We start from the raw sequence: 22,645 nt of genomic DNA on the forward strand, positions 1-22,645 counted from the left end.
AGGATTCCTAGCCTGTGACCAGCTCTTGTAGCCACAGTATTCTTATGGCTCATCCAGTTCAGTTTCTGGTCAATGGTAACCCCAAGGATGTTGATAGTGGGGGACTCAACTATGGTAATGCCATTGACTATCAAGGGTTGGTGTTTGGATTCTTTCTTGTCAGTGACAGTCATTGCCTGGCACTTGTGTAGCATGAATGTTACTTGCTATTTGTCAGTTCAAGCCTGGATATTGTCCTGGTCATACTGCATTCAGATATGGATTGCTTCAGTATCTGAGGAAAAGCAAATGGTGCTGAACATTGTTCAATCATCAGCGACCATCCCCACTTCTGACCTTGAAAGGTCATTGATGAAACAGCTGAAGATGGTTGGATCTAGAACACTACCCTGAGGAACTTTGACGACAGCATTCTGTTAGTGGTGAATATCACGCATGTTGCTATCGCTTAGTAGCGATTTGAAAGAGTTAGTTGAGATACCTTGCCCATCCAGGAAAATCTGAGGTAGATTGGGTGCTTTTCAACACCGGATAAGTGATGGCCTTAGGCCCATTCATGGTTTTGTTCCAGATACAACGGAAAATGATCTGATATGGGTAGCCATTATCCCACAGGATGCCTTTTATGTGCACAATTTCAGCATCATCGCTTGCATGGTGAGCAAATGGCTTGGAGTCTATTTAGAAGGCTGTCAATAAAACCAATCATATAACGTGTGAACTTTCAACCCTGAAAAGTACTCCATCTACCTCCGATCACCCTGGCAAGGTACCTCAAAAAATTGAGCAACAGGCAAATCTCGCCTTTTCACGTTGCTAGTATGCAATAGCAACACTAGCAGTATTCGCCACTAAGAAGATGCTGCCATCAAGCCAAAAAGACATTCTGCCTATCATACGAGTAATGTGGCATATGAATTTCAGTGCCAGTGTGGTGCTAGGTATCTCGGTCGTATGTCCCAAAGATTGGCTGATAGTATCAAACACCATGTCCCTTCAGCTGTTTGCAGTGGGCTAGATACAGACCATACCCAAGCAGCCCGTGCTTGCAAAACATAAAAGTGTCCAACACAGGAGTTCGTTAGGTGTGTTCAGGAGGGTTTCCTAACACAGCATGTGGACAAGCCTACAAGAGGAGAGGCTGTACTTGATCTGATACTGACCAATGAACCTGGACAGGTGTCAGATCTCTCAGTGGGAGAGCATCTTGGGGATAGCGATCATAACTCTATCTCCTTTATGCTTGCATTGGAAAAAGAGAGGATCAGGCAAGCTAGGAAAGCATTTATATGGAGTAAGGGGAAATATGAAGACATAAGGCAGCAAATTAGAGGAGTAAATTGGAAGGAGGTATTCTTGGGGAAATGTACTGAAGAGAGGTGGCAGTTTTTCAAGGAATGTCTGTCGAGAGTTCTACAGGACAACGTTCCGAGCAGACAGGGAGGTGTTGGTAGGTTAAAGGAGTCGTGGTGCACGAAAGCTGTGTGGGACCTAGTTGAGAAGAAAATGAAAGCATACAAAAGGTTCAGAGAGCTTGGCGAAGATAGGGATCTAGATGAGTATACGGCTTGTAGGAAGGGACTAAAGAAGGAAATTAGGAGAGCCAGAAGGGGTCACGAGAAGGCCTTGGCAGATAGGATTAAGGAAAACCCTAAGGCGTTCTATAAATATGTGAAGAGTAAAAGGATGAGACGTGAAGGAATCGGGCCTATAAAAGGTGAAGGCGGGAAAGTCTGTACGGAACCAGTGGAAATGGCAGAGGTGCTTAATGAGTATTTTGCCTCGGTTTTCACAGAGGAGAAGGACCTGGGTGGATGTACTGTGGGCTTGCGGTGGACTGAAAAGATGGAGCATGTGGACTTTAAGAAAGAGGTTGTGCTGGAATCTTTGAATGGCATCAAGATAGATAAGTCGCCGGGTCCGGATGGGATGTACCCCAGGTTACTGTGGGAGGCGAGGGAAGAGATTGCAGAGCCTCTGGCGATGATCTTTGCGTCGTCGATGGAGACGGGAGAGGTGCCGGAGGATTGCGGATGTGGTTCCTATTTTCAAGAAGGGGAATAGGGATAGCCCAGGAAATTACCGACCGGTGAGTCTAACCTCAGTGGTTGGTAAGCTGATGGAGAAGATCCTGAGGGACAAGATTTATGAGCATTTAGAGAGGTTTAGTATGCTCAAGAATACTCAGCATGGCTTTGTCAAAGGCAGATCGTGCCTTACGAGCCTGGTGGAGTTCTTAAAAAATGTGACTAAACACATTGACGAAGGGAAAGCGGTAGATGTGGTTTATATGGATTTTAGCAAAGCGTTCGGTAAGGTCCCCCATGCAAGGCTTCTCGAAAAAGTGAGAGGGCATGGGATCCAAGGGGCTGCTGCCCTGTGGATCCAGAATTGGCTTGCCCAAAGGAGGCAGAGAGTGGGTATAGATGGGTCTTTTTCTAAATGGAGGTCGGTCACCAGTGGTGTTTTTCAGGGATCTGTTCTGGGACCCTTGCTGTTTGTCATTTTCATAAATGACCTGGATGAGGAAGTGGAGGGATGGGTTGGTAAGTTTGCCGGCGACACGAAGGTTGGTGGGGTTGTGGATAGTCTGGTGGGATGTCAGAAGTTACAGAGGGACATAGATAGGATGCAAGACTGGGCGGAGAAGTGGCAGATGGACTTCAACCCAGATAAATGCGTAGTGGTCCATTTTGGCAGGTCAAATAGGATGAAGGAGTACAATATAAAGGGAAAGACTCTTAGTACTGTAGAGGATCAGAAGGACCTTGAGGTCTGGGTCCATAGGACTCTAAAATCGGCCCCGCAGGTGGAGGAGGTGGTTAAGAAGGCGTATGGTGTGCTGGCCTTTATCAATCGAGGGATTGAGTTTAGGAGTCCGGGGATAATGATGCAGCTATATAAGACCCTCGTCAGACCCCACTTGGAGTACTGTGCTCAGTTCTGGTCACCTCATTACAGGAAGGATGTGGAAAAGATTGAAAGGGTGCAGAGGAGATTTACAAGGATGTTGCCTGGATTGAGTGGCATGCCTTATGAGGATAGGCTGAGGGAGCTCGGTCTTTTCTCCTTGGAGAGACGTAGGATGAGAGGAGACCTAATAGAGGTATATAAGATGTTGAGAGGCATAGATCGGGTGGACTCTCAGAGGCTTTTTCCCAGGGTGGAAATGGCTGCTACGAGAGGGCACAGGTTTAAGGTGCTGGGGGGTAGGTACAGGGGAAATGTTAGGGGGAGGTTTTTCACACACAGGGTGGTGGGCGAGTGGAATCGGCTGCCGTCAGTGGTGGTGGAGGCAAACTCAACTTTTAAGAGACTCCTGGATGAGTACATGGGACTTAATAGGATGGAGGGTTATAGGTAGGCCTAAAAGGTAGGGATATGTTCGGCACAACTTGTGGGGCCGAAGGGCCTGTTTTGTGCTGTAGTTTTTCTATGTTTCTGTTCTGCGATTGGACAATATTTGCTAAATAATCCTCAATGTGCTAAAATTATGCTGACAACCAATTTAAGATTGTCACTCTGGCTCGCAGTGTGGCACATTTGCGTGTACTGGAAGTTGCATATATTAATACACATGTATTACATTAATACACCCTGTTTTTTGCAGACAAAATGAACATGTACACACACCATGCCTATTTCAGCTAAGTAAAATAAATGATGGTTATTCGCTGGTTCATTCCTCAGGGCAATGCCTTGACTAATCAGAGTCAAGCTGCTTGGTTTAAAATTTCAAACAATGCTTGGCAGTTAACTGTCAGTCACCATTAACTGATGCATTATCTATGGCGACCCCTCTACCAATCAGAGTCCACTTACCAACCAATCAGTACAAAGTTGTTGTTTCTCCTGATATTGGTATTCTTGCAATTGTCTTGATGAGTGCAAGGCTAAAAGCTTTGACAGGGGAGGAGCACTGGCATTGAGGTTGAAGAATACAGTCCTTGTGATGGACCTGATGTGGAGTTAAAAGCTGAACATGGTTGAACGAGATATTGATATTGTACACCTAGAATCATAAATGTTGCAGCACTAAAACAGGTCATTTTACTCATTAAGCTATTTCTGGTGACTTTCTAAATGAGAACCACCTTACCCGATTCCATTTTCCTGCTTGCACCCATGCCCATTATGGTCGTCATTTTCAAACATGTTTTTAAAAAGATATACGTATGGGCATTTCTTCAGCGGCACGGTAGCACAGTGGTTAGCACTGCTGCTCTCATCTCCAGCGTCCCGGGTTCGATTCCCAGCTCGGGTCACTGTCTGTGTGGAGTTTGCACATTCTCCTCGTGTCTGCGTGGGTTTCCTCCGGGTGCTCCGGTTTCCTCCCACAGTCCAAAGATGTGCGGGTTAGGTTGATTGGCCAGGTTAAAAATTGCCCCTGAGAGTCCTGAGATGCGTAGGTTAGCGGGATTAGCGGGTAAAATATGTGGGGGTAGGGCCTGGGTGGGATTGTGGTCGGTGCAGACTCGATGGGCCGAATGGCCTCCTTCTGCACTGTAGGGTTTCTATGGTTTCTAACATATAACCACCCTCTGCCTTAACATATATTTTGAAATGTCCCATTTAATTATTTTTGTTATCATAAATATGTGCCATCTTGTTACTTCTTTGCCTCCTCATTACTTTTGTCCCCATCCAGTGAAAGCAATCTAACCCTTTTTACCCTATCATAACTCTTCACAATGTTGGCCAGACTGGGCAATCTGGGAAACAGCTGTAATTTTTGAATTCTCTTTTTCATAACTGCAACCCAACATCCCAATGAATCTATACAGCATCTTTTCCATTGCTTTTGTATCTTTCCTATAATGGGATACAACCTAATCAAGTCTTGTACTTGTTTAGCATCATCTGTCTCTTATGACATTACCTGCTTATGCTACTGTCTTTTTAATTACTTTTTAAAAAGAAATTCACTTGGGAAATAGGTGACCATTGCAAGGCTAAGTTTTTTTTGTCCATCCCAAGTTGCCCCAAGAAGGAACTTTTCCCCCAATATCTGACACTTCAACCGAGTGGCCATTTTTCATGTTATAACTGTGTTGAAAGGCTAATTTTTACATGGAAGGTAATCTGGATTAGCAACTGATTAAAGAGAAAGAAGCAGAAGAGGGTTAAGCTGTAAGGACTAACTTCATAAACTAGGACAGGTATGTCTGAGTAATGCCTGATGAAACAAATGTTCTTGAATCCTGGAAATCTGGCCGTTGAAACTCAAGTAACTCGATCCTATTTGTTCTTATATTTCTTAATCACTGATTTTGTCCTGTTCAATTTGGTGGGTGTAGAGATTTTGAAAAGGCCATCTTTAACACTGTTGTTTCAATGATGAAGACCTAAGTCAGAGCACTGAGCACCTTTCCTATCAGTAACTTGTAAATTAATAGGAAAATGAATTTAAATTTTATTTGTGGCTGTCCCTGAGCTTTCTTGGTGCATTTTTGTGGCCCAAAAGATTTGCTTGCTTTATTTAAACACAAACATACATTGACAGAATGGATTTGGACATTTTGGACATCAATCTTAGAGACAGATTATTATCTTGTTTGTGTTATGTTGCTATTGGGAAAGGCTGCAATAACCTGTATCAAAATCAGAAAATGCTGGAAAATCTCAGCAGGTCTGACAGCATCTGTGGGGAGAGAATAGAGCCAACGTTTCGAGTCTAGATGACCCTTTGTTGTTAACCTGTGTATTTTGCACTTTCTGAAATTGCAATGTGTTTTGAAATTTCATCTTTCTGCTGTTCAGTGATTTGAAAGTTGATGAAATAAATGTTGGTGGAAAGAAAATGTTACAACAGAATGTTATATATTATGTGATTGAAACCTTTGGGATGAATGTGACTATTTGGATGAGGACTTCATATTGGGAGTTGGTTGTGGAGCTGTATCCCATAGTTTTGTGTCAGGGTTGACTAAGATTTTACAGTTCCATGCCTCAATTGTATTTTGTGCATTGATAAGGGAAAATTGTTGTAAAACAGTTTTCTTTTTTAGGCTGCTCAAAGGTGGATTTAAGAACAATCAGTGGGTTTAGTATTTTCAGTAAGGCAGAGAGCTTTTTTTGAATCAATGTAAGTAGTTTGGTAATGACCGAAGACTGTACATACACTTGACTTTGGAGACTAGCACGATCACTGAACTGATGAAAGTGGGATTTTACAAACAGTCTCAAGAATTCTCAATTTCAATGCTCGGATATATTTTAATTAAGGTGAAGGAAAGCAAGCTTAGAGACTATTCACCCATCAAATCTCTTGAGGCAGCCCTGTTGAAACTGATCTCAGAAAATGTTATCAACAGTGTGGATTCCTGGAAGATCAAAGGTTGGATGTTTTTACAGTATGGCTCAAATAAATGGAAGGCAAATGATGAACTGTATATTTAGTCTTCAGTTTATTTGCTGGACAACACCTCTGCATACTGGGCAACAAATGTAATCTGGAGATGCGTGCATTTGTTCAACTTGATGATGCATTTCTTCAGACAACTTCACAACTTTTTGTTCCTCCCAGCAAGTTGCTTACCCATGGTGGAGCACAGCAGCCCTCTGGTATGTCCCTCAAATGTGCATCCTTCATGTATGAGTCTGGTTGTTCGGCTAAATGTGGAGAGAATTATAGTGAAGTCCAATCCTGCCCCCTCCTGGTTCTAATTGGATGGGGAACCTTGTCTGAAGCCTAGGGGACTGTTATTTTTCTAATTTGCTAACTTTCTCCTCTCCTCTCCTGAAGGCATTGGTTCCTAACTGAAGTGCGATTCCATGGATGTCGCTTCACAGAAAAATGGACAGAATAACAGAATCTGACCCCAACAAACTGGTAAAAATCCAGAAAATGCTTTACTCCCAAGGAATAGAAATGGGAATTTGATCTTTCCAGTTACATACTCCAATGGTCAATGGGCAGAATCTTGGCATGTGATCTCCAAAGCACCAGTAAAAGTTCTGGGATCACATTTAATAAAAACAGAACTTAACTTGATCAGACACCATAAACTAGTGGCCCTTTTCATTTTGCATGAGCCTTGATGGTGAGTGTTGGCATGTTGGTAGTATCAGGAATAAGTTTTGATCTTGTCCTTGCTGATGTTCATGGATGCACACTTCTAGCAGGGCCAGTTATGGCAATTAGGAATGGAAACCTTGACCCATTTTCCTCTTTCTATGCCAGGGAATTTTTCTAATTTGCTAACTTTCTCCTCTCTTCTCACAGAAGTCTGAAATCAGCTAGCTTGATTGAAACTGGGGCCTTCCTGGTGTCTGTTGTTAGATACTTGCGCTAAAATTGGTGAGCCATCAGGGATGCCAGTGTGCTTTGATAACTCTTTTGTTTCAGGAGGTGAATCATGTTCTTAAACACTTTCTACTTTGGATGCCTGGTGTTCGCATTAGGCAATCCAAATTCATTTATTGCATGGATAAATTGCTGAATATAACTTCCTTTGATTCAAACTTAGAGCCCCCTCTACAATTATCAGTGAAACTTCTATTCCCCTTTGTAGCATCACCGAGTAACATCATCTATTTGGATTGAATTGTGTTGCGCAACCTATACCCAATAGGAATTGGCTAAAGTTTGTCTAAAATGATTTTAGATAGGACCGCTAAAGCCAGCAGATAACATTCTTGGGGTGAATCCATACCCACACCCCGGAGATAAAAAGACACCATGCAAAGCAACTCTACCACACTTGATTAAATTGTAAAAGCTTTCTGAGAAGATAGAAATCTTTTCTGAAACGTTCTATCAACCATGTGCTTTTTCTTTTCTGTAGACTTGCAAAAGTTTTATTTTAAACTTCAGGTTTTGTACCCCTCTTATTTTAGATGACATATTGTACAAGCAGTGCGTTGGGTGGGGGAATGATTTATCAATCAGTGAAAGCTATCTTAAATATTACAAAGATCTGTTGCGTGAGCTTTTGAATAATAGTGCAGATGGTTTCTGTAATGTCAGTTTCTTTTGCTTAAAAAAGTTTAAATTATTTAGTAATTTGATTTGAGCAGTCTCAATTAAATAGCAAATGAGGTTTTTAATTGAACACCATGCAATTAAAAAATAATTTAAATTAGGAGCATAGAAGTAGGATTAGGCCATTAAGATCCTTGAGCCTGTTTTTCCCCCCATTCAGATCTGTATCTTAACTGTAGCCACTTTTAATTTGGAGAACGAGGCTGTGGCGTTAAGAGGAGTTGCAAAATTTCACAACAAATCAGTAACAACAATTAAAAATGAACTTGCTGTAATGGACTAATATTACAAACAAGTTGGCATAACCCATAATGCCCTTCCATAATAACAACCTTTATCAGTCAGTTGTGAAGTTTTCAATTGACCCAGCCTCAACCACTTAGGAAATGGGGTGCGCAGGAAAGAGAGTTTCAGATTTCCAGTACCTCTTCTATAAAGAAGTGTTTCCTGACATCACCCTTGAATGGCCTAGCTCTAATATTTAAGATTGCCTCTTATTCTGGACTCCTCTGCCAGAAAAAAATGTTTCTCGCTATTAACCCTAACAAATCATTTAAACATCTCAGCATTCTTCTATACTCAAAGGGATACAAGCCTAGTCTCTGCAACCTCTCATAATTTAACATTTTTAGCCTTCAGGTGAATCTGTGATGCTTGGCTCCAAGGTCAGCATATCCTTTTGAGGTGTGGTGCCCAGAATTGGACACAGTATTCCAGATGTGGTCTTATTGCAGCTCTATACCATTGTAGCATAGCTTCTAGCCCTTGAGATAAAAGCTAACATTGCAATAGCCTTCCTAAAATCTTTTTGTACCTGTCCACTAGTTTTAGCAACTTGTGCACATGGACCCCTAAATCTGTCTGTTGCACCACAGTTCCTAGCTTCTCACCATTTAGAAAATATTTTGAGCCATTGTCCTTTGGACAAATTTCACTCTTGCACACAGTAAACTTAATCTGTTACAGCTTGCCCATTTGTTTATCATAGAATCATAGAAACCCTACAGTGCAGAAGGAGGCCATTCGGCCCATCAAGTCTGCACCGACCACAATCCCACCCAGGCCCTACCCCCACATATTTACCTGCTAATCCCTCTAACCTACGCATCTCAGGACTCTAAGGGGCAATTTTTAACCTGGCCAATCAACCTAACCCGCACATCTTTGGACTGTGGGAGGAAACCGGAGCACCCGGAGGAAACCCACGCAGACACGAGGAGAATGTGCAAACTCCACACAGACAGTGACCCGAGCCGGGAATCGAACCCAGGTCCCTGGAGCTGTGAAGCAGCAGTGCTAACCACTGTGCCACCGTGCCGTTTAATCCATCAATATCCCTTTGCAACTTTCTGTTCCCATCTATACCACCTAATTTAGCACTATCAGCAAACTTGGACATACAGCTTCTATTATTTGAGTCATTGATAAATATCGTGAAAAACTGAGGCCCCAGCACAGTTCCCTGATGGCACCAGTAGCACTCCCTAGCATTGTCCTATTGAATGGCGAAACAGGCTCGAGGGACCAAACGGCCTACTCCTGTTCCTATTTGTTATGGTCTTAATTGGCATGAATAACCATTAGCCAGCCTCTGTCTTCCTGCTAACCAATTTCTGACCCATACTAATAGGTTGTCTCCAATTTCCATCCCTTTTTATTTTGCTAACTGTCCATTGTGTGGAATCTTATTGAATGCTTTCTGGAAGTCCATATAAATAGCATTCATGAACAATCTGTTCTCTACCACATTAGTGACATCCTCAAGAAATTCAACTAGGTTAATTAGACATACTTGCCATTTGCAAATCTGTGCTGGTTCTCTCGGATTAGTTCATATTTGTCCAAGTGCTCAGCCACTCTGCCCCTAATGGCAGATTCCTCTAACTTTCCCACAACAGATATTAGACTAATAGATCTGGCATCTTCTGACTTCTCTCGCATTTCTTAAATAATGGAGTGAGGTGCTTTGTTTGAAAGTATTTGGCATCTCTCCATTACTTAAAGCGAATGGATCTTTCGAGCTCTCGATATGTGGAAATGTTCAGTAGGCAAAACTGAAATTATCTTATTTGATTCTCACCAGCACCAGTGTGCACATGGTACTGCCTACTATCAACCTCCTTGGCTGCTTTTGAACCAGAACCTATGGACATGCAGCACTATTGTCTTTTACAGCTCTCAGCTGGGGTTTCTACTGAAAATCTAGTCAGTGAGCCAGATGATTCTTCCACCTCCAGGATGTTGCCTAAATGCTTCCCTGCATCAGCTTCTCTGCTTCTGAAATCATCATGTACATCTTCTGTATACTGGACAATTGATTTATGTACTGCTCTTTTAATTGTTCCACCCTGCACAAACTTCAGCAAAGCCAGAGCTCGTCAACCCATGCCATCTTCCAAAAAGCCCTACTGTCAATCATCTCTGTCCTTGTGTACTTCCACAGGCCCAATTGTTCCCCATCAAAACTACTTATCTTCGCCTCCATTTTCAAATCTTTCCACAGTCTCATCCCACTTCTCCAACCAAGTATTCCTGCCCACACTTCCTGTTCCTCTGACTTCAGATTATAGCTTGCTTACTGCCCTCTCTAGTCCATCATCAGAACCCATCCCTTCAGCTGATGTGTTTTTGCTCGTTGGAACTTTCTCCTATAGCTATTTTGCCTTGATCACGATTAATTAATCCACCACCGATGGCTGTGCCTTCAGCTGCTAAAACCATAAGCTCTAGAATTCCCTCCCTGTACCTCTACGTCTCTCTCTCTCTCCTCATTTATGATGTCATTTAAAGCTTGGTCAAAGAGCTAGGTTTCTGCCCTAATATCTCCTTCTGTGGCTCAGTGTCAATGATGTTTCTATAAAACCATATAGAGTGCCTCACTTTGTTTAAGGCACTGTAAAAATGCAAGTTGTTGTTACATCTTGGAATGCATCTCTTTGAGCATGTCTTCATGATGTCTGTCTGCCTAGTCTCTCTGGTCAGAATATTCAGACACTCTTTTACTATGTAAGTATAATTTGTAGGACTTGAACGTATAATCTAGGCTGACATTTGAATGTAATACTGGAAAAGATTTGATGTGTTGTCAATTTCAATGAAACGTTGAGCCAAGATTTCATCTACCCATTTCAGTGGTTCAAGATCGTATAGCAACATTCCTCCCTCGGCCAAAAACAGACTCACTTGTTCATCTCATTGCTTTTAGGATCTTGCTGAATGCAAAATAGTTGCCGCATTTGCCTACATACGTCATTGTATTTCAAATTAATTCATTGTGTGAAGTCCTGTTTGTAGATGCTTGGAGATAAGGAATTATATAATGCAAGTCTTTCTTTTAGTAGTGGTAGCCATTAAAAGCATATTACTGATGTTTGGAATAAAGAAAAACTGTTCCTTTTTTTTTCTATCCCCATCACCAAGCCCCTCCTTTTGTTTTTTTAAATGAGTGCTGAGTTAAATGAATGGTTGGAGAAGATCACTGCTGTCAATCAAAGAAACAGGAAACCTCACCATCTCCTCGACTCTTGTTTCTGTAGCATTAGTGCTGGAGGCTGACTCTGATTTGAGAAGACAGAAAGAAGGTTGGAACAGATGGATGCCATTTGAAAGTGTATTATGCTAAAACTGATGAACAAACTTTGCAACAACAGAATTGTTTGCATTTCTATAGTTCCTTTACCAGAGCGGAAGATGCCAAACAACCTCTCAAAAAAGATGTAGAAAATGTCTCATGGGGTTTTAGTGTGGAAGGGTTGGGCCTGAGCAGGAGTAGGGAAGAGAGTATGGGAATTGGTTGACGAGGTATGTTTCAAGAAAGCTTTTAAATTTGGGGAGGGAGAGAGAGGATAAAACAGAAGGATTTGGGAAGAAAATTCCAGAGTGCCGAGATGAGTTGGGAAGCAGTTTTTCACTGATATTGGAGTGGAAGTGGAGAAGGGAACATAGTTACCAGAATCGGAAGTGCTGGGCCATTGACATGGGGAATGTTGCAGGAGTGGGCATGTGCAGTTGAGTCTGTATTCGTAGGATTTGAGGTCATGCAGGTCAATGCTCTACTGGAGAAGCAGTGGGAAAGGAGGCTGAGACATCTGGGAGGAATAAAGACATCAAAGTGCAGACAAGGCAGCTGTTTAACAAAGCAGCGAATGCATTGTTAACAATGGAATGTGAGAGGAGAGGTAGTCTCAGTAGCAGACATTGCTTGTGCTGAATTTGAGGTGTAGCTTTGAAAAAGAGGCATGAGGGGTAGTTGATGGGCAGGTGCTTAAAATGCTGGAGGACGAAGGCGATAAGTCCCTAGATCGTGTGTGTGTGTGTGTGCGTGCGCGTGTTCGTGATCACTGGTGTAGTAGGGCTGTAGTCATGCAGAGTGTGTGTGTATATAAAAAAGAGTTATCACTAGTGCAGTAGGGCTGTAGTCATACAGAGCATATCAATGGAGGCCTGCAAGATACTTTGGATGAGAAGGGCCTTATTAGCAAGGAAATGAACATAGTGCAGAGTGATGCAGAAGTGGATGTGGAGAACCTTTGGCAGTGGGAACGGTGTGATTGGCGAGGGAATGAGATTCGAGGAATCAAATTTTGAGAGCAACCTGTATAAGATGTGTGCCAGATTTTGGGGGTGAAACAGTTGAGATTGATGTTCTATAAGACATGCAGATTCGTGACCATGGATAAGTAGATCAAAACATAGTGAAGTCATGAGTCTGTCCAAGGAGGGACTTGAGCCTGAATCAGTGGCAGGAAGTGAAGTATTTGATGTAATTGTGGTGGGTAAGTTGGGATAATAGGTAGGGTGTGATGGAACAAAATGGGAGAGGATTAGGAAAAGATCAGGTTCTTGGAGGTACACAGATGGATACTAGGTGGAATCCTCAAGTTAAATGTTTGCAAACTGTAAACTAGCTTAAATGTGGCTATGGGAGTTTATAAATGTTGATGCAAGTAGCGAGATTTACTGAGGGACTGCCAGAGAGCAGAACAGTGGCAACTAAAAACTCTGCCACTCATGATGAACTAAGGAAGGGCGAAATGCACAGCAGGTTGGAGTGTGAAAAGGGATGGATTGTGGAAGGTCATTCTTGAGGTATAAAGGTGCAAGGCTAAGGATAGCTGTGAAGACAAAGGTGTTAATTTAAATGTTTTGTGGGAATAGAGAGCCATTATTGGTCAATGATGATGGGTGAGTGGAGTTTGATGAGAGACAATTGCTGTGGTTGTGTTTTGCACAAGCTGGAGTTTGTGGAGGGAGGATTATACAAGACCATTAATAACAGCATTGGAATAATCGATTCTGGAGGTGATAAGTATGGATAAGGGTTTGTAGGAATAGAGATTTGCAATATAGGCAAGAGGAAACTAAAGTGAACTTGTTTAATGGAGAACATGCAGTGGATGAAACTCGGCTCAGGATTAGACAAATGACAACCTTGCACATGGTTTTGTTCCATTATAGGCAAGTGATGGGGTGTTTGTATCAGTGGCAATGGAACAGAGTTTATGGCAGGTGTGTACAACAATGGCTTTGGTCTTCCTGAAGTTCAGCTGAAAATAATTTGACTTGTCAGACAAGCTGTTGAAGAAATTAGAGATGCGCTCGATGAAACTGGATGTCATCAATATACCTAAAAAGTTACTCCCCTACCTAAAGATGACACACAATGCTTGTTTTGTTTTCCAGAATGTGAAATGTTCATTTTTAAGCAATTTTCTTTGGAAGAATAGGTTACTTTTGCTCCCATTTTTAAAAATGTGCAGCATATCCTTAACCTGATATTCAAACATTATCCAGTACCATCAGCATAGCGGTCTCTAGATGATGATGTGTGGAAATGTAATTATTGACTAGCAGATCTCCAGTTGTTTTAATCACAAGTCAGAGGTTTTGCTGCTTCAGGAGGGGAGGTGTACACGGACACTAAAGGATTTGAAAAGTCATTTATGAGGGATGTACTCAAGACGAAGTAAGTGTTTTTTGATTGGCTGCGAAAAATATTGTTGGCAAATATTTAAAAAAAGATTTTATTTTCCTCATGCTCAATCATTGCGCAAATTAAGCTCTGCATGTAATCTGCTGTTATTACGCTTGTAACAGCCTCGGAAATGCTGTTAATTGATTTATTTCAGTTACTGGCAGTAAAGCCGATGTAGATGCAAAAGTTTCAGTTACCTTCATGGCTTTTTTCATGTAGATTGTCATTTCTCTGCCCATTTTCATTACTGGTTAGTGGGCAGGGCTTATGAACAAAAGGTTTTGGTGTGTGTAAATTGTTAGTCTTGCTGTCAATTACATTAAAAAAATTGAATTAGCTATTCCCACTCGAAATGTGGTGTTGGTCATCAAACTGAAAAGAGGTGCATCCTGAGAATTATGTACAAATGGCTGCAGTAAGTGATACCAAAGCATTTTCAGAGTTATGTTCTGTTACTTTGTTGAACGTCTTCATTCAACTGCTCACCTAAGCCTCCTGAACTCGAGGCTTGCATGAGAGACAGCCTTTTGCTGGAAAACCTTGAAATATTTCAACCACATGCAGGTATGTAAAACAAATCTAAAATTTATCATTATTCAAAGCTTTATTATGTTATAAACCTTATTTCCTGTGTTATTCTCAACATGGTGTGGTGAGATGATGGCAAAATATATTTTAAAAAATATTTTGAGTGACTTAAAGAACAAAGAAAATTACAGTGCAGGAACAGGCCCTTCGGCCCTCCAAGCCTGCACCAATCATGCTACCCGACTGAACTAAAACCCCATACTCTTCCAGGGACCATATCCCTTTATTTCCATCCTATTCATGTATTTGTCCAGACACCCCTTAAAACTCACTCTCGTATCTGCTTCCACTACCTCCCCCGGCAGCGAGTTCTAGGCACCCACCACCGTCTGTGTAAAAAAAAAAAACTTGCCTCGTACATCTCCTTTAAACCTTGCCCCTCGCACCTTAAACCTATGCCCCCTAGTAATTGACTCTTCCACCCTGGGAAAAAGCTTATTATTGTGCTTTTTTGCTGATTGACAATTTTTGATATTCCCACACCTTTCCATTTTGTTCCTACGTTCCCTAGCTGTGAAATTTGCAAATGTGGTGCCTTCTGTGTGACCAACAATGCATATTAGAAGTGAGACTTTTAATATATGTATACTAATGGATTTGGGGGTCGAGAGGCAAATCTGGGTAATGGCAGCCTCAACAATTTGCTGGATAGAGACGTTGTACATGTCCAAACCGGTGATATTTTCCTCAGTTACCTGAACAACAAATGGCACAAGGTTGGAAAGTCTATTTTTGCACAATGTGTGTCAAACACCGAGGGACCCTCATGCTTTCAGAGCTCATGAATGCCTACACCCTTTAAATGCGAGCAATCATAGAATTGTTATGGTGCATGTGGAGGCCATTTGGCCCATTGTGTCTGCATAGGCTCTCCAATTGAGCATCATGACTCGGTGCCATTTCCCCTGATTTTTCTCCATACCTCTGCATATTGTTTCTATTCAAGTAATCATCTAATACTTTGATTGAACGTGCCTCCACCACACTTCCAGGCAGTGCATTCCTGACCTTAACCACTCATCATGTGAAAAAGTTTTTTTCTCCCATTTTGTTTGCATCTTTTGCAAATCACTTTAAATCTGTGTTCTCTTGCTCTTGATCCTTTTATGAGCGGGAACGTTTTCTTTTCCCATCTACTCTGTCCAGCTCCCTTATGATTTTGAACACCTTTATAAAATCTCCTCTTAGCTTTCTTCTCTCCACAGAGAACCGTCCCAACCTATGTCCCTAATAATAAAGGCTAGGATACTATATGCTTTATTAAATGCTTGTCCTGGCACCTTCAATGATCCGTGCACATATACACCCAGGTCCCTCGGGTTCTTGCATCCCCTTAAGAATTTTCCCCTTATTTTACATTGTCTCTCCATGCTCTTCCTACCAAAATGTATCACGTTACTTCTCTGCATTGAACTTCATCTGTCACCTATCTGTCCACTCCACCAACTTGTAAATGTCCTTTTGAAGTTCTACACTGTTCTCTTCACAGTTTACGATACTTTCAAGTTTTGTCATCCACGCACTTTGAAATTGTCCCCTGCACACCAAAGTCTAGATCATTAATATTTATCAGGAAAAGCAAGGGTCTCAATAACGACCCCCAGCAGAATACCACTGCAAACTTTCCTCCAGCCTGAAAAATATCCATTGACCATTACTCTCTGCTTCCTATTATTGAGCCAATTTTATATTCATGTTGTTACTGTCCCTTTTATTCCATGAGCTATAACTTGTCTCAAGTCTGTTGTGGGGCATTGTGTTGAATGCCTTCTGAAAGTCCATGTACATCACATCAACAGCATTGCTCTCATCAATCCTCTCTGTTACCTCTTGAAAGAACTCCAGCAATTTGGTCAAACACAATTAGCCCTTTAGAAATCCATGTTGGGTCTTCCTAATCAACCCACATTTTTCCATGTGACTACTAATTATATCCCAAGTAATTGTTTCTAGAAGCTTACCCACTACTGATGTTAAACTGACTGGCCTGTAATTATTGAAGCTATCCTTAAAATCTTTTTTTGAACAAGAGCGTAGCATTTGCCACTAAGCTTTGCAGCTGCTAGAAAATCCTTCAGGTAAATCTATCTGAGAGACTTAGAATATATTCAATGATGGAACCTTCACCACTATTTATTATGTTATTATTAAAAGAACTTCAAATTGGCAGTGTGATAGAGTCATGTGCACTATAAGTCAGTTAATATGATTACATATGGGTAATATGGTTACATATGGCATGTGTCTGATCTCTTGGTATTGTTGCTTACTTTACGTCCATAGTTTATTTTTGCCTTTTGCTGCATGCCATTGCTGCCCGTATCCTGGCCCCCTTTAAACTACCTGCTCAACATCTGCATCATCCTCTCTTCTTGTCCCAGTGTCATTTAGCTAGAAAGAAAGAACTTGGTTAGGACTTCGCAAAACGTTTCTCAGCCAGTTAAGCAGTTTGTGTTCAGCAAATACCAGTGAGGGATAAATAATGACATTTTAATTACTGAGGAGAAATGGCAAAATAAATACATTTACAAAAATCATTTTGGGTTTTGTGGGAACCCAATACCTAGATTATGCAATTGCAGTGATGATTTTACACTCAAACTCCCTGACAAATGTGGACATGGAAATTTATAATGGTAAAAAAGTTGAAACAAAATGCATGCTAAAATTATGACAACAGGAAGTTACGCAGGTGGGAGATGTGTTCAGATGCTTAATATATTATGGATATTACAAACTGTATTCCAGTGTTAATTTCTGAGAGATTTTAAGATGATGATTTGAAGGAATTTTGAAAAATGTTTGCTGAAATTACATTGTTCCACTTGCTTTTTTTGATAGCATTTGTTGATAACTGTGTTTCAGTAAAATCCTGATGAGTCAAATCCTGGATCAGCCCACAAATTTTTGTTAAGCAGAGCTTTGTGATAGCCAAGAAGGCCCCGTTCCTATGTAACCCGATATGCCTACACAGTCTATGTCAAAAACAATTCAAACAAATATGTGAAGAAGTCTTCATTCAATTTATTCACACCTTACAATGACCTGACCTAGTAAAAGGCTGGAACTTTGCATTGGGAAATGTTAGAAGCTAGCTCTGGAAAAAACTCTGTAATCCTTTTCTGATTAGCGTGCTGTCTTCAGATATGTGATATAGTTCACTGTTGTCAATGCAGTCAGATATGTTTTCGGTGGTTTTGTGCTGCAGTGTAAAATCCCAGAGCATCTCTACGGCCTTTTTGGCATTAGCTGGGGAAACAGCTGGGCAAGCAGGTGGGCATTCATTAACTCTTCAGGATCATTGGCCTCCTGGGATGTACATGTACTTCATCTCCGAGGGCATCATCTGTCAGCTCCGTTTTGCAGCACATGGCATTGTTCACCTTTGTGTAAGTTGTCTCTGCTGGAATTTCCTTGCTGCCCTCCTGCAGGAGCCTCGTCATTGGGCTGGTTGGCCTCCTAGTTTTCAACGTTTTGTGCAGTCGTAACCTGTTTGAATCCTGCGTGGTGGAAGCAATTGACAATTTTGGCTTCTGTCACCATCTTTCATGCCACCTTCATCATGAGCATGGCCTCTTGAACTGGATTGTTCTCCTGCTTTCTTATCTTATGATAACCTGAGAGATCACTGCCATCAGTAGTGGGTTTTCAGATTCCAATCACGCGATCCATTAACTGCAGCTTGGCCGTGGTATTGGAGGATAAGAGCGTCAACTTAACGCTCTTGAGGCCAGTGATGTCAGAGTGCGTGGGGCAGTTATCTGCAATGATGACTGTTGTCTTTTGTTGATACATTTTGTCCACTTTTTGATCCATGCTTCAAAAATACTGGAGGTTCTTGGCTGCCTTGACCCATGTTAGCAGAGCTTCTTCAACTTTGGGATAGGCAGCTATTCCCATCCTCTTCCTTGCTGGCTGGAGAAAATGCTTGCTTGTTGAACAGTTATAAGAAGTCCACCTTGTATTTTATAATGGTGGACAAACTGGTGGAATCTCCCACTTCTTCACAATGTCCACTTTCTGCTTCACGCCACAATTTTCCACTTCTGTATCAACTTCGCCTTCTTATACTTGCAGGCTTTACACGTCCTTTCATAGAGAGATCTCAATGTCAAATTACGGCTTCTCCAATGCTGCATGATTTTGAGCAATTGTGTAACACTGCTCCGGTCAGCAAGGTCATGTGACAAGCTTAGCTAAGTTTGGCTAAACCAGAATTACCATTGCAAAATTTCGACTCATCGCTGGCATCATTCTGAGATTTGCTATTCTGCCGGTGGAATTGGTTAATGGCATTGGCAACCGGAATGTCGTGCCATCCGAATTTGACTCATTGCAATTTCATTGCACTTTTAAGGGTTTTTTTTCCCGTACTTTTTCATTGGATGTATGTGCAGCTGGTTACAATTGGTGCATTACATCCATGTTCAGTTGTGATTTCCTGTTGTATGAAAATGAAATATGGGCTGCACAAATGTGGCAGAAATTTGCATGTTGTGATGTTCCAATCTGCACAAGACTCTAAATATATTTAGGATAACTGAGGGGTAGTTTGAGATCTGGAACATTTGATACCTTTTAGCTGCTAAAGTGGTCCGCCCATTTTAAGGCTGTTGTTTAGAATATATCAATAAGAACCTATCTAAAACACCCTGGGATCATTTGGAAATTAATTCTTTGTTCTATTTCCATTGCTGCCTCAGCTCATCAGCTGCTGAAATCCTCAACCATGCTTTCATTAGCTCTGGACTCAGCTATTCCAACATACTGCTGGTTGACCTCCTACCACGTACCCTGTGCAAAACTTGCACTGTCCCATTGGTTCCTCTCCACAACCCCACTATTTTAAAATTCTCAACCTTGTTTTCAAATTGCCCCCCACCCCACCCCACCACCACAACCACCATTGTCTCTCCTTCCTTACCTCTATAACATCCTCCTGCCGTACAACCTTCTGAGATCTCCACACTCCTCTGGTTCTGACCTCATGCTTCCCTAAATGAAACCACTCCACCAAACGAGAGTAGGTAAGGCAAGTTGAGATTGAAATCACTGCAGTGAGAAGTCATTCAGTACAGAGGCAAAGGAAAGGAAAGAGGACACTCTGTTAGAAACTTTGAATGGAATTTGGGGAAGTTTTAGAAAACTTGGTGAGGCAACAGTGTGGAACTCCCCCACTATCTCTCCATCCCTCTCTCTGCCAGCCCGCTCCATCTCTCCCTCTGCCTTTTTGCTGTGAAAATGCAGCCATTTCAGACTGCAATTTGATCATCCGTCATTCCAGTATTAGGCTTCAAAAATACATATCTTGAGAATATTTTAAAATTGCTTTTCTTAGTAGCTGTGCAGCAAATGGGAATGCTGATTTTTGTAGACCATTAAAGATAGTTATGTTAACCCTTTTCTAGTCACTCCATTTCTCCTGATAGGAAATGTGAAAAGTTAATGACTATTTTCTGTCCCTCTGCTCCTGAACGTGCCACAGTTGTCTTCCACCAGCTTGCCCAGGTAGCCATTCTTTAATGTGAGAATCTGAAGAGTGAGTTGATTGGATATCCAACTGACATGCCATTGTAACTGAACCCTGTCTTGCCATCTATAATGTGGAGATGCCGGCGTTGGACTGGGGTAAGCACAGTAAGAAGTCTCACAACACCAGGTTAAAGTCCAACAGGTTTATTTGGTAGCAAATACCATAAGCTTTCGGAGCGTGCTGCTCCTTCGTCAGATGGGGTGGATATCTGTTCTCCAACAGTGCACAGAGACACAGAAATCAAGTTACAGAATACTAATTAGAATGCAAATCTCTACAGCCAGCCAGGTCTTAAAAGGTACAGATCATGTGGTTGGAGGGGACATTAAACACAGGTTAAAGAGATGTGTATTGTCTCCAGACAGAACAGATCATCTATATGCAGTTGTATACACCTTTGGCAAAGATCAAGCGTGAGGTCAGGTGTAATGCCTGTTCGTGTCAGCTTGGATCTGGCATGTCTCTTTTTGTGGGGATCGTGAATTGGGTTTAATTTGAATTGATTTTTGGAGCAAGCAAGGAGATGGATTAAGGGCTTGCTTTGTAACTCTGAGAAAGGAATATCATTTTTTAAAAAATGATATGCACTTTACAGAAGGGTTAACTGGTTAATAGGCCTGGGTTCCCTTGCTGATGTATGTAGTGTCCCATATTTGGTTGTAAATGGATCCAAAGGACACTTTTCCAGTAAATCAGGACACCGCATTAAGGTATGGCCCAGTCGTGCCGTTGGAGTGATCATATATATGTGTGTGTGTATATGTTCCAAGGTATGTTTTTAAGTATTGCACACTGCTTTTGCTCTTAATTATGATCTCTAATTGAACTATACAAAGGCAACTTGAACTCGAATTAAGCTGCCTTAATTATCTGCTTTCACGTGTTGTGTTGAAAATCAATGTTTACTTGTTTGAAACTGTTCTTTTATTCCTCCCTTTCACTTTTGTGTTCTGACCACTTAGGTGCTGCCATGAATATCAAATTATAGTTTCCTCCAGCCTCTTCTCTACATATCTTTGTTCATTTCCAGCCTATGGCTGGAAATAAACACCAATTGTTCTTCTTTGCCCCATCACTAACTTCTACCCATATTACATTGGCTGCTCTTGCCGTTCTTTTCATAGCTGTTATTTCTTATCAATAATGTAGATACATTGTTTATGCCGTTTGTATTCCATTGGAAATTTAGCTGGGGTTCTTTGTGGAATACCACATTTATCCCTAGATATGAGTGTAAGTGTTTTACAAACTCCAGTTCAAATAAAATAATTGCAGATGTTGCAGGGTTCAGTGTTAAGGCAGATCTAAACTAAGAAAGATCTGACCACATTGAGGATTTTTATGCTGGCAGTTGGAGAAATTTCCCAATAAAAACCCACAGTACTGAGGAAAAGGAAGCAGCTGGGTAGTCAAACTGTGAACAGCATTAATACTGCAGTAAAAAGCGGTTTCAGGCTTGATCTGAAGAGCAGCATTCTGAAAGCCCCATTCATATTCATGAGATTTTTAAATAAAAATATAATGCAGTGTAAATTTACTTGACAGTTTAGGGGTTTTTTTCTCATTTCACTTCCCCCTCCCCCCCCTTGAGTCTTTCACTCCACAATGTCCAATCTAGTTAGCTTGTGTCACTACCCTTTTGCTATGTTACATTTCCGACAGTACGACAGCAACTTCACTTCTCAAATACTTCATTGACCATAAGGCACTTTGAGACATATGATGGCTGTGAAAAGCGCTATATAACTGCAAGCCTTTATTTTGTTTTTGCTCCATTATTATTGTGTCCCTAAGTATAGAGCCCTCTCAGATTAATTGTATATTTTAGCATTGGGGAAAGAGAGAATAAATCACGTGACTGGAAACTCAATGTATAAAATTCAAACAAAATATATAAAGTCTTTAATTTCATGGGAATTTAATGGGGCAAAATTTGACACGGAACCAAAGAAGGAAATTTTAGGACAAGTGACCAAAAGCTTGGGCCAACAGGTAGGTTTTAAGGAGGATCTTAATGGAAGACAGCACGAGAGCACAGTGGTTAGCACTGCTGCTTCACAGCTCCAGGGCCCCGGGTTCGATTCCCGGCTCGGGTCACTATCTGTGTGGAGTTTGCACATTCTCCTCGTGTCTGCGTGGGTTTCCTCCGGGTGCTCCGGTTTCCTCCCACTGTCCAAAGATGTGCGGGTTAGGTTGATTGGCTAGGTTAAAAATTGTCCCTTAGAGTCCTGAGATGCGTCGGTTAGAGGGATTAGCAGGTAAATATGTGGGGGTAGGGCCTGGGTGGGATTGTGGTCGGTGCAGACTCGATGGGCCGAATGGCCTCCTTCTGCACTGTAGGGTTTCTATGATTTCTATGAGAGAGAGGTGTGGTGGAGGGGCTGAAGTTTAAAGCGGTAAGTTCAGAACTGAGGGCTCAGTTGGGTAAAGGCACAGCCCCAATAGTGGGGTAGGGGAAATGGGTACTGTAATAAGTTCACGGAGGCAGAAGTCCCTTCACCAGAATCTCTCTATTTACAATTCCAACAGCAGTACACAGAGTGCTATCAGTCAGCAGTCTACCTCC

General features: G+C 41.7%; 1 protein-coding gene across 9 annotated transcripts in view; it reads left to right on the forward strand.

The window, feature by feature from the left end:
* Positions 1-22,645, forward strand: part of kmt2d (lysine (K)-specific methyltransferase 2D) — a 219,505-nt gene that overhangs the window by 11,516 nt on the left and 185,344 nt on the right. Inside the window, exon 2 of one of the 9 annotated variants that reach the window (XM_078201292.1) lies at positions 6,746-6,832. The exons of the other annotated variants lie outside the window; for them this stretch is intronic. The gene's annotated coding sequence lies outside the window, so the exon portion shown is untranslated. The remainder of the gene's footprint in view (positions 1-6,745; positions 6,833-22,645) is intronic. 9 annotated transcript variants of the gene reach the window in all.

The sequence above is a fragment of the Mustelus asterias genome, chromosome X (assembly GCF_964213995.1).
Source record: "Mustelus asterias chromosome X, sMusAst1.hap1.1, whole genome shotgun sequence".
In the NCBI taxonomy this organism is placed as follows: Eukaryota; Metazoa; Chordata; class Chondrichthyes; order Carcharhiniformes; family Triakidae; genus Mustelus; species Mustelus asterias.